This window comes from Mus caroli, unplaced genomic scaffold (genome assembly GCF_978045245.1).
Source record: "Mus caroli unplaced genomic scaffold, Mus_caroli_1 scaffold_1, whole genome shotgun sequence".
NCBI classification, from domain to species: Eukaryota; Metazoa; Chordata; class Mammalia; order Rodentia; family Muridae; genus Mus; species Mus caroli.
In genome coordinates this window covers 135,538,225-135,549,927 of record NW_028227256.1, presented here as the reverse complement: position 1 = coordinate 135,549,927, position 11,703 = coordinate 135,538,225, and the positions used below count along the sequence as shown (strand labels likewise).

Genomic DNA, 11,703 nt, shown 5'->3' with positions numbered 1-11,703 from the left:
CCTTGAAATCCTACTGCATCAATGGCTGATTATTATTTTTCCTGCACTGTGTAGGCCCAGTGCAGATCACCACAACTGCTATAATCCCATAATTGTAATGGCTGTGTCCAGGTAGACATTAAATATCATTTTATATGCAGATGAGGAAAATGAGAAATAGAAACACATGCAATTTGCCTGAAATCAAATAAGCAACTCATAATGGTATGATAAAAATTAAGACAATTAGGCTCCAGTATTTAACTGCAATGGCATGTGTCGCCTCAACAGCATGTGTCACCTCATTCGGCCTTCTGACTGTAACACCATCAGCACTAACACCTTCTTTCCAGGCTAAACAGTAATATATATGATCTTGGGCACATAGAAAAGTCTCTTCTATCATAGGATGTAGCAGAGCTGACCTGTACTGGCTTCAGGTGCTAAGTGAAGTGGGCAAGAGGAATATATACCCAGTCCAGTTTTCATGAGCCTGGTAACATGAAACACAGAGCAAAGTCTGTCCTGTCCCTGTCAAGGCTCTGAACAAATCTGGAGCAGGTAACAAACCTACTGCTTGTTAAGAATGGAAAGCTAGAATCTTAAGCTAGTGATTGTGCATTTTATATTCTTTGTTTTGACCCAGTCCTCTTTCTGTAAACTTTTCTTTGAGTATTGATTCAAGTTTTGATCCCTGTCAGGTTTTGATCTTCTGACTTTTGAGGTACTGGTGTTTGGGGATTTTTATTCAAAAGCGGTCAAATGATCAAAGAAAACCTTTCCCAAAGATGGTGTTTTCCTTGAAATCTCTGTAAATATTCTTAGCTACTCTGTATCAGTATGAAAAAAAATCTTTTGAACCTCACTTTTTCAGGCTCCTTTGCCTATTTATTTTGGATGACTTTATTTCTTTGTTCTCTCTCTGTGTATGTCTGTCTGTCTGTCTCTCCGTCTCTCTGTTTCTCTTTCTCTCTCCATCTCACTATTTTTCTTATCACAACATTGTCCCTTCAGATCCAATCCCACGAGTCAGGCCAATATATTTCTGGCTCTATTTCCAAGTGATAACGTTTTCCCAAGGGTGTCACTTCTGTTGTTACTTGGTATTTACTTCTTGATCTTACAGAGCCACAGTAACACAAACTACTGTGGATGGCAAAGACAGTGCTACTGAAGCAGTTAATGCTACTGAGCATCAACAGAAGCAGGGTTTCCCTGCAGATGTGAGCCTCATCCGCCGAGCAAGCCTATAGCTTCTGGGGCTGCCTTTGAGATTTGAAATATTCCATGTTAGATTAGCTTGAAACAGAATAGTCATCCTGTTTCATAAATTGTCTTACAACAAAGTTCCTTTAACTTATGAGGCCAGATTTCTTCCATTTTGAAAAAAAAACCTACAAAAACAAAACAACAACAACAACAAACCCTTATTTTTATTGTATGTAAGAGTGTTTTGCCCACATGCATCTGTGTGCTTCACATGCTTGCAGTATCCCAGAGAGGCAAGAAATGGCCCTTAGAGTCTCTGGAAGTGGAGTTATCTATGGTTGTGTGGCTCAAACTGGGTGCTGGGAATCGAACCTGGGTTACAAGAAAAGTAAGTGATCTTAACCAGGAATCCTGCTCTCTACCTTCCACTTTTCATTTTTATCCTTTTACCAGATAAAAACGTGATAAGTGCCTTTCTGATTCTCCATCTGGGGGTGAAACCATCAAGATGCACGTGTTTGTGAGGACCCTTACGGGAAGACCATCACGATTGAGGGTGATCCCTAGGATCCTGTAGAAAATGTAAAGGATAAGGCAGAAATTCCTCCTCCTCAGTAGAGGCTGATCTTTGCTGACAAGCAGCTGGAAGATGGCCATACTTTGTTCAAAAGGAGTCCACCCATCATCTTGTGTTGAGACTTCAAGTTGGTGCTAAGAAAAAGAAATCTTACATCACTCCCAAAAATAAGCATAAGAGGAAGAAGGTTAAGTTGGCTGTGCTGAAATACTGTAAAGTGAATAAAAACAGAATGTTAGCCGCCTTTGTTGAGTGTGTCCTTCTGATAAATGTGGTGCTGGAGTTTTCACGGGAAGCCACTTTGACAGACACTACTGTGGCAAGTGTTGTCTGACTTACTGCTTCAACACACTGGAAGACAAGTAGTTATGTATGAGTTAATCAAAAGAAGGAACTGATGTTTTTAAATAAAGGTGATGAGTTGTATAAAACGGAATTGAATTCATTCAATCTAAATCCCTTGCTCAATGTTAAGCAACCATTCGCCTGTGTTCTAAGCCTCTTTCTGAACATAATATAAAGGTACTCGTCAAAGGAATTAACTTTTGAATAAGACACCAAAGCAGTGTGGAAGACAACAAACAAACAAACAAACAAACAAAATTCTCCAAATTGCTTATATGAACTCTTTAAGGTTTATGCACGTCAAAGAGACATATTAAATTTCAGTTCTTGAAATATTTTTTTCTATTCCCAAGATAAGGCAAATTCTTCCCTTTTCTTTCAACCCACCAACAAGAAGATTGTTTTCTGTTTCCTGACAAGTAGGTGGCATAAAACAAAACCTAGGAAACTCTGGTTCCTTAATAGTTTTACTCTTATTCAAATGACAGTTTGCAACTCAGACACAGTTTATTAGACCCACTATGTGGCAGACACACTTTGGAATTTAGAATTCACACAGAAAACTTTAGAATCTATTGTTACATTTCAGCCTATGTACTGCTATATTCCTTCCTGCCACTCAAAAAAACCAACCAATCAAAAACCTATAACATCAGCCACATGATGGTGGTGCATGTCTTTAATTCCAGTACTCTGGAGGCAGAGGCAGGCAAATCTCTTAGTTTGAGGCCAGCATGGTCTACAGAAGAATGAGTTTCAGGACTACCAGAGAAACGCTGTCTCAAAAACAAACAAACAAACAAACAAATAAATGCAAAAAAACATAACCATCTAATTATCACTACAATGATTTGTCTATATCCTCGCAGAAGTTTTTGAGCTTGCCAAGGCTTGAGTTTTTACGTAAAGTGTTTATTTTTCTACACCCCGCCCCTGTGTCTAACACAGGGTTAGGCATAAGAGAAGACATATAATAAATATGTTGAAATACATGAGTGGAGAAAAATAAAAAGCATAGCAAAAGCTGAATCCCAGGGGTCAAGGATGTTCAAGACCGTAGTGTTAAACGGCAAAGCTGAGACTAGAATTCCAACTTCAAGAGGGAGTTAGTGAAATATAATGTCATGCTTATATTCACTGCTAAATTCGCAAACACTGAGAGAGTGTAAGAAAGAACATCAGGGGCGGAGTGGGGGGAACAACGTTCTTGGGTACAAAACAGGTGAAACAATTTTCTTTTTTGTCTGTCTGGTTTCCCAAACTCAAAGCATCTATGATGCTACAAAGATGAAACTTATCTGTTCAGAGAAAGACCCTCGTTGTACATGGTATATTTACCATGAATAAGCTAGAATTTATTATTCAGGCTCCTTATACTACATATGACTTCCCACCTCAAATAATTGGCAAAAAGCAGTAAGTCCTTCTACTGTTTGCTTCAGTTCCGCTATGAGGTCCTAATCACAGGGGTTTCTCACTCATAATACTAAATTATTATATTTTATGTAGAAATATAGAAATGTTCAAAGTGTATACATTAGTAAAATTTAAATATGTTTATCACTTTGGAATTATCCCACAGAAGTAAATTTATAACATTTTTTAATAACAGAAACAGGTGTGAATACACTATCCAAAACTGTTCCGTGGAGTTTCCTATATTTGGACACAGGTCGGCACATTCTGCAGGCAAGAGTTCCATGTATTCTGGGAAACTCTTATCTTTGTGGCCATGAAAACTCCCCTGCCAGGTAAGTACAACACAAATGAAAAAAATCTTCAAATTAGGGGTTGGAGAGATGGCTCAGCAGTTAAGAGCACTGACTGCTCTTCCAGAGGTCATGAGTTCGATTTCCAGCAGCCATCCGTAATGGGATCTGACACCCTCTTCTGGTGTGTCTGAAGACAGCTACAGTGTCCTCATAAAAATAAAACAAATAAATCTTTAAAAAAAATCACCAGACTAAATAAAATTTTATATTGTCTTATAGTATGTGTCCTTCAAAGTCTGTCAGCTACAATCATGACAGAAAACACGAGAGTAGAACGCAGCTCCAAGGAGTGCGAGGGAAGGCGCGCTACACTTCGGATTTTGAGTTATTCTCATTCATGGTAATAATTGCCAAAAGACAGGGTCATTTTCCAAGAAATTTATGTTTTGTTTTTTTGGACTCTTTGCTCCAGCTGGTGTAGCGATTTCAGAGTACTCCGTTCCAAATCTCAGTTCCAGCTCCTCGCTGTTTATCTCCCACCCTGATCACCAAGGAGGGCCTCACAGGTCCTGAGGGGACAGAGGGAGGGGGAAGGAGGAGGAATTCCTCTTGACTCTTAAAGCCCAGTGTTGACCCACATTTTTTAGGGTGATATAGCCATTTAGACACACCGACTACAGATATACTCCCTGCTTCTGGTTTTTTTCTATGCAAGGGAAGACAGGCTGTTTTTGCAATAACCTTTTCCACTCCTGCCCACGCTGGTGGCTCCAGTCCATGCTTTAAATCATTGTCTTCATGAGGTATAAGTAAACGCTCCCGCAACGCGCTTCAAATTCAGTGGCATATTGTAAATCACATGCTGGCTTTTTCAATTGCCTGGACATTATTTTTGAAGATCTTTAACTATTTTTTTTTAAGTGCAGCAGATTTGTGAGAAAAAAAAAATTGGCCAAACTTTCTATATCATTTGCCAAATTCTGAATTTTAACTCTAGACTTTCCATTAATCTCATCGTTAGTTATAATAGATGTGCTCAGCAAACAATCATTTCCTTTTACTGATTATGATATTGTCCTCCAGAGTCAGGTCTCACCAAGTCGCACAATGACTTCCTACTCAAAACTCTCCACACGGTCTCCTAGCACCCAGTGTGATAAACAGAGATGGAAGCCAGACCCACTGCTCACTCTTGTGAAACACCTTGGCTCCGTTAGGGTCCATGTCCTCCTCAATGTGGCAATGCTGTCAGGCTTTTCCTCAACGTAGTTTCGACAGCTTCCTAGTGCGCCCTCTCTGTCCTTAGAGAACACAGCAAAGGTTTCTCTTTCTTCCTGTGCCGAGAATTCATTTTGAACATTTTTCTGGTGTGTCAGCTTAGGTAATCACACAGACATGCCCTACCAATGATGCCATCTTATTTGTGTCTCTTTATGTCCCACCTACTCTCACCATTCTCTGTACAATGAAAACTATAGAAAGCTGTAGGTGCTGAGAGAATATACACACATAAACAAACTGCCTGGCTCATGCTAAGTGCTAAACATGTTGGTATACTTCTTCCCTCTGTGCCCTACAATTTAATTTGTTTTATGTGGCTAAGTCCTGACCTCCCAATAAAATGCCCCCAAAGAAATAATTATATATACCTTTACTTTGAAGCTTGCAAAACTATGTTCTTGAAGAAGCCTGTGGGACTCAGGAGAAGTCGTAGGGAGATAATCAACTGGAATATGAATTAACTTGTTTCCTGAAATAGATTAATGAATGTTTGTGGAGACTGAGTTGGGTGCTCATGTTGGGAAGAGAGGCTCTTGGTACTTCTTGCTGATATCCTTGTGGGCAAACCTAAACAGTCTGCCTGACTCAGTGCTGGCTCTGCCACTTGAAGAATGCTTCTGGGACTCAAGCTACCTCTTCTGTGAAATAGTGGCAATGGTGTTCCTATTTATTAATTAGTTCTATCAAATGAGTATGCAAGCATATGCACACATACGCAGTTTCATTCACATGAATGGCACATAATGCTTGCTGCTGTAATGATTTTACCATTGTTGTTGTGCTGTCCTTAACTGTGGACAAGATGCAGCAGGAAGCATGATAACTTGGTGGAAGGGTGTAGTCTGTATTCAGACAGATCTGGAAGGTCTATCTATATCTAACTTGGATATATCTATATCTATAGACATATCTATATCTAACATATATCCCAAATATATTAACTCACTTTGATACCAGTTCTTTAGTATACAAAACAAGGCCAACACTTGTATATTATTACTTTCTTATCTCTTTAGATGTGATGATAATTCCAAAGTTAGGGTTGGTGGCATGTATCTATAATTCCAGTACTTGAGAGCCTGTGTGTGGCTCTTAAAAGGACCATGAATTCAGGGCAAACCTATGCTATCCAGGGAGATACTGCTTCCCAACCTTGCAAAAATATACTAATTATAAAATAATTAGCACTGTGGCTAGTGCAAAGAAGGTCTTAAAAATGAAATTCATATGGATATGATTGTTGTTGTGTTATTTTATTTCTTTTATTTTAAAACAGGCCATTATTTTATTTTATTTTTTAATGAAAGAAATACTAACTAATTTATAATGGGCTATTAAGATAAAATGTATTCTATTTTCAGGTAACAAAGAATAAAGGAAAAAATATCTTAAAGGTTGATTAAATATACTAGTTTTGCTACATGAAGGATCACAAAATAATCCTCTGTGGCACTTCCACAGATTTGGAACTAGAGACTGTGAGAAGCAGCGTTTAAAGTATAGCCAGTCCTTCGGTGGGTCAGATGTTTCAAGGCCTGAGGGTGTGAGAAGATTGTTTTTGTTGCCACAAGCATGGCAGAAAGCTACTGGGAATGTATGTCTTTACATGGATTTTTTTCTTTTTCCCCAATATCTTGACATAAGTGATTCATCTAAACACAGTGAAACTAAGCTGTTGGTGGAAGGTTAGCATTATATATTATTATAATGGCCTGCTCCCAGGCATCTATGTTTTAAACTCTAAACCAACCTGAACATAAACTGCATTTCCCATTTCTTTAGTTTGGTAGATTTTTCCTTTTTTAATTCCAGGTATACATTTTACTTCATTTGCTCTGGGTAATCATGAGAAAACTTTCTCTTTTTGTCTTTTTCTGGTTCTCAGACCCTACAGAAAAAACTGAATTGGGAGAGACACTGCCACCAGATGTTTGATAGGTACAAGGAAAACAAAGAGAAATCTTGACTCTCTGGGGGAGACTGAATTCCGAGAGTGTGGCCCTGACCGGGTAGACAAGGAGCTGGGCTCCCTCCTTGCCTGAGCACATCTTCTGATTAGCTTTGCTTTGAAGGCTGACTGGGATGGGCACAGTGTCTTTTCTCATTCACATCTAGGCAATTTGGGGGTATTAAATTTTACACAGAGAACTAAGACCTTTGCAATGCCAGAATCTAAATCATTCCTGCCACTGAGTCTAGTCTAGCACCTTGCCTCATCAGATAAATGCTGCTCTGTGTCATAAGAGGTTTGGAACCAGCTAATTTTAAAGTCTTACAATAGAACTATTTCCTTTTAATTCCTACTTGTTCTTCATTCAATATCAATCTCTAAATGGTTTTTTAAAGAAATTGTGCCTTATTTTATTTCCAAGAAATGCTAGGGTGTGCATTCCTAGTCCAATTGGTGAACATATGGCTCTCATCTTCTTGGCACTACAGGGTGGAAAAGGCCAATTATTGGAGATCAAGAAAAGATCACAGAATAGGAACGTGTGTGTGGTAGAAGGGGAACACCCATGCATATTTGCACAACCTTTCTATTTATAGCTGCAACATGTATGTGCTGCCTCCAGCCAACAGGGATATAGTTGGTGTCCACTGGAGAGTGTTAGATACTAGCCAAGTGCTGGAAGACATTCCCCCTCCCATGCAGCAGACACTCCTTTGTGCTATTTTGAAGCAATGTGGGCAAGACTCTTTGTTACAAAAATAATATAAATATATTTCCTTAAGTACAGCTAGACAGCAATTATTTAGATACAATGGTAATACTACTGAGTAAAGCTGGAACACACACACACACACACACTCATTCCACCACACCAAGTTAAGATGGAACACAGTCAATTGGCCACAGCATTCCTGATAAGTGTCTCCAGCCCTGATTCTTCTTTGTAAGATGGAGAAGAGGGACAATTTGAAATGATTATTAATCGCCTGCTGTTTGAAGGCAGTGTTGACCAACAGTAATCAGGCAAACATTTGCTTAGGAGAAGACTTGATGTTCAAGCTCCCAGCCATGACAACAATAGCATCCTAAGTAAATGTACTTTTGGTCAGGCATGTTGGCACATGCCCAAGAGCCCAAAATCATTCTTTGAGATTTCAAACAGTAGAATTGTATACAAGTCTTACTGTGATAAAAATCAGTAATTCCAACACAAATCCAAGAGTTTCCGAATAAAACTTTAAACTATGAAAGGGTAAAACCTTCCCTAACTCCTTGTTATAACAACTGTGCTAAGTGGTTTTCCCAGAGAACAGACTCTGAGATACAGTTAGGTTATATGTGGGTATGATATGTATGAAATGAGGAAGAATGAGTGGGGGAGGTTATTAGATCTGAATGCAGAACTGATAAGATTTCTGCCCCTTGGATGGATTCCAGAATCAAAAATGTCTCCCAGGGCATCTTATATTACGTAGAAATAGCTTGAACATTGATTAGTTCTTTGTTCAGTCATCGTCTGGGGAACCTTTTCCCAGTGACAGCATGAACAAGAGATGGGTCAGACTAAGGTAATAGCTGGACACAGCCATCCATCTACACACTTTACATCTGACAAATGAGACTGTTTCTGAAAAATGGTTCTGAGTGGGGCTTCCTTATGAGCTACAAAGATAATCTCCTGTATTTTCTTTCAAAACAAAATAATTTTTCCACCATAAATATGTTTTTGAGTGAAGTATTCTTGAATTAGAGCTTTAAATTTCTCTGTCATTCACTAAATCATCCATCACTTCCTGAAGAATTTGAATGTAGCCTTCTAATGAGACTTTTGGAGGTGTTGTGTGATAATAGATTTTGAGGGCTGGAAGGAAAAATCCCTTAATTTTTGTGCTATTTAAGGATTGCACACACAATACACTATTTGTGTGCGTTATGATTTGGATCTCACTTTTGTATGTCTAGTTGGTGAGCAAAGTGATATATTCAGCTCTGATTCATGACACTCTATTGTGAAAATACTCTAATACAGGTGATTACAAGTAGACAATGTAATGTCACCTGGGGAAGAGGTGGGACAAGAAACATAGTCACACACAGTATAGAGTATTTCCTTAGACTGTTATCATAACTGCTAATAGCCTCAGGCATAGATAATTCTCATGCACTCAGTAAAATAATTAGTAAGAGATTAGCTTTGAGTATTACCTTTGCTTCAATACAATTCACTTAATCATATGTTCCTGTTATACAATTTTAATAGCTCTTGGGTTTAATAGCCAAATCACTAACTTTTTAGATTTTAGAAATACAGGGAACCCAAGAGACAGCTCAGTGGTTGAGAGTGCTTATCGCTCTGGCAGAGGACCTGTTTCTTTGCCAGCACCTACATCAGGTGGCTCACAAATCTCCATTAACACCAGCTCCAGGAGATTTGATATCTTCCTTTGGCTTTTGTGGACATCTGAACACACATGACACAGACTTCTTCAGATATACACAGACACATACATGTTTTTAATGAAGGGAAAAAAATGCCAATAGAGCTGGCATGGGCAAGTCTAGTACAACACTGTAACCTGGAACATTGCCTGCTATAACAGAGTAACTTCAGGACACATGCACAAGGACTTGGGTATGAGAATCTGCGTCACAGTGCTATTTATATTAAGGAAACTCAAAAAAAAAAAAAAAACCGGCAGAATTATCCATAAGAACAAAGTCGATAATCTTCAAATAGGGCCATGTCAATTAGGCCTTCATACATCAACAGAGCTCAGCCTCAAATGAAAACTGCAAATAAGCGTAACAGCAAATATGTAAAAATGTAATATGCACATACATATTTTGGATCCACTTTAGAATAATATGCATATTTAGTTAAAGTGTAAAAAGCATGAAACACACAGACTTAGCACAGTCTTTTGCTCTAGGGAGGGAAAGAGTGGGATAGGACTTTAGCTGTAACTATTACATTTTATTTATTTAATAAAGATAGGAGAATGAAAGAGCACATGAACATGTGATCTGAGCAATAGTCAGGAAATACAAGTGAACACAATGCTCCCCTGACAGAGGTGTGCATGCTATCTGTACAATATTCCTACAGATAAAAGGGGAATGTATAACCATGCCAATGTCTAAATTCAGGTCTCATGGTGGAGACTTCTAAACTTAGAGTGAGTTTCTTCAACAAGTGAGTTCCAAGGAAGATAAACAGAGATGGGCACAAGAACTCCTCAGATTGAGTTAAAAGGGTTGTTTAACATTTTATTTCTGATGTTAACAAACTTAGAAATTACAAAAAATAGAAAGCGGGGTGGGGAGGAATCTAACACTGACGGACGCTTTTGAGCACATTAGGGAACTGCTATGAAATGGTTTAGGTGACATGATATTGTGGATATATTTTCTAAATAATCCTTATATCTTATAGAGTACATAGAAATGTTTAGGCAATGGGAAAGAATGGACAAGATTTCCTTATAAATATTCTAAGGATGCGCAGAGGCGGGGGTGGCGTGGGGATAAGATCGTTGCTTTCCTCTTATATGTGTAAAGATTGCTGGAAAGCTCTTGCTGCTGTTGCTGTTTGTTTGTTTGTTTGTTTAAGAAGAAAAGGAATGGACTGGAGAGATATCTCAGTGGTTAAGAGCACTGACTGATATTCCAGAGGACCCAGGTTCAATTCTCAGCATGCACATGGCAGCTTACAAACTGTCTTTAACTCCAGAATCCAACACCCTCACACAGGCATGCAAGCAAAACCACCAATGCACTACATACTAATTCTTTAAAATAAACAAAAACCAAGTAAACACTGATGAAATCTAAATGGATTATTATTTGTTTTTTCCATCAATGTCATTGCTTTCTACATAGATCAGCTTAAGCTATTTTATTTGCTATAAATATCTCTGCAATGCCACACATGTAAAAATATACCCTGGCTATATTTCAGCTGCATGATCCAGCCTCACTACAGAAGACAGATAAGTTATCAGGAGGGAGCCTGGGGCTTCCCACAGCCTGCTCCTCAACGGTGCCAGACGCTTTTGATTTACCCTCCTCCCAGATTCCCTCGCCCCATCCTCCGATAGTGGACAACCATTATCTAGTGCCATGAGCCAGATTTAACCCCTCATACCTACTTGAACAAAAAAAAAACCCTTAGTCCTCCCAGCAGCCTGAGTGGCATGATGACCACGTCCCCTTAACTTTTCCTTCCAGTGATTTACAGTTTGGCACTCAGTGAAAGTCAAAGTTACAGGATTCATCCATCAAAGATATCATCCCTAAAGTGTGGCATGCCTTGCTTCTGTGAATGTGAACGTGCTTGGTGTGTGGAATGCTCAGAATAGCCAACCATCAGGGACTTTCTATAAGTAGATGATCTATTCCTAAGTTTAGGCAGCCATTCAGTAACAAAAATAGAAAATATTAATACCTATGTACGTTGCTTTGACATGTCCTTGGGCCACTGAAATATGGTTAAACACTTCCAAATGCTTCAGAGTGATTGAACATTATCCATGGGACATACACATTCATATTTACTGGTACATATTAAGGACTCTAAGTCACTCTACTTAATGTCCACTCACAAAGAAGTTAACACTAGTGAGAGACAGAGAACAATTTTTAAGACCTTC

The 11,703-nt window shown here is 38.7% G+C and overlaps 1 pseudogene; it reads left to right on the top strand.

The window, feature by feature from the left end:
- The first annotated feature begins 1,696 nt into the window (after positions 1-1,696).
- On the top strand, positions 1,697-2,131 carry LOC110302340 (ubiquitin-ribosomal protein eS31 fusion protein pseudogene; annotated as a pseudogene).
- The last annotated feature ends 9,572 nt before the right edge of the window (positions 2,132-11,703 follow it).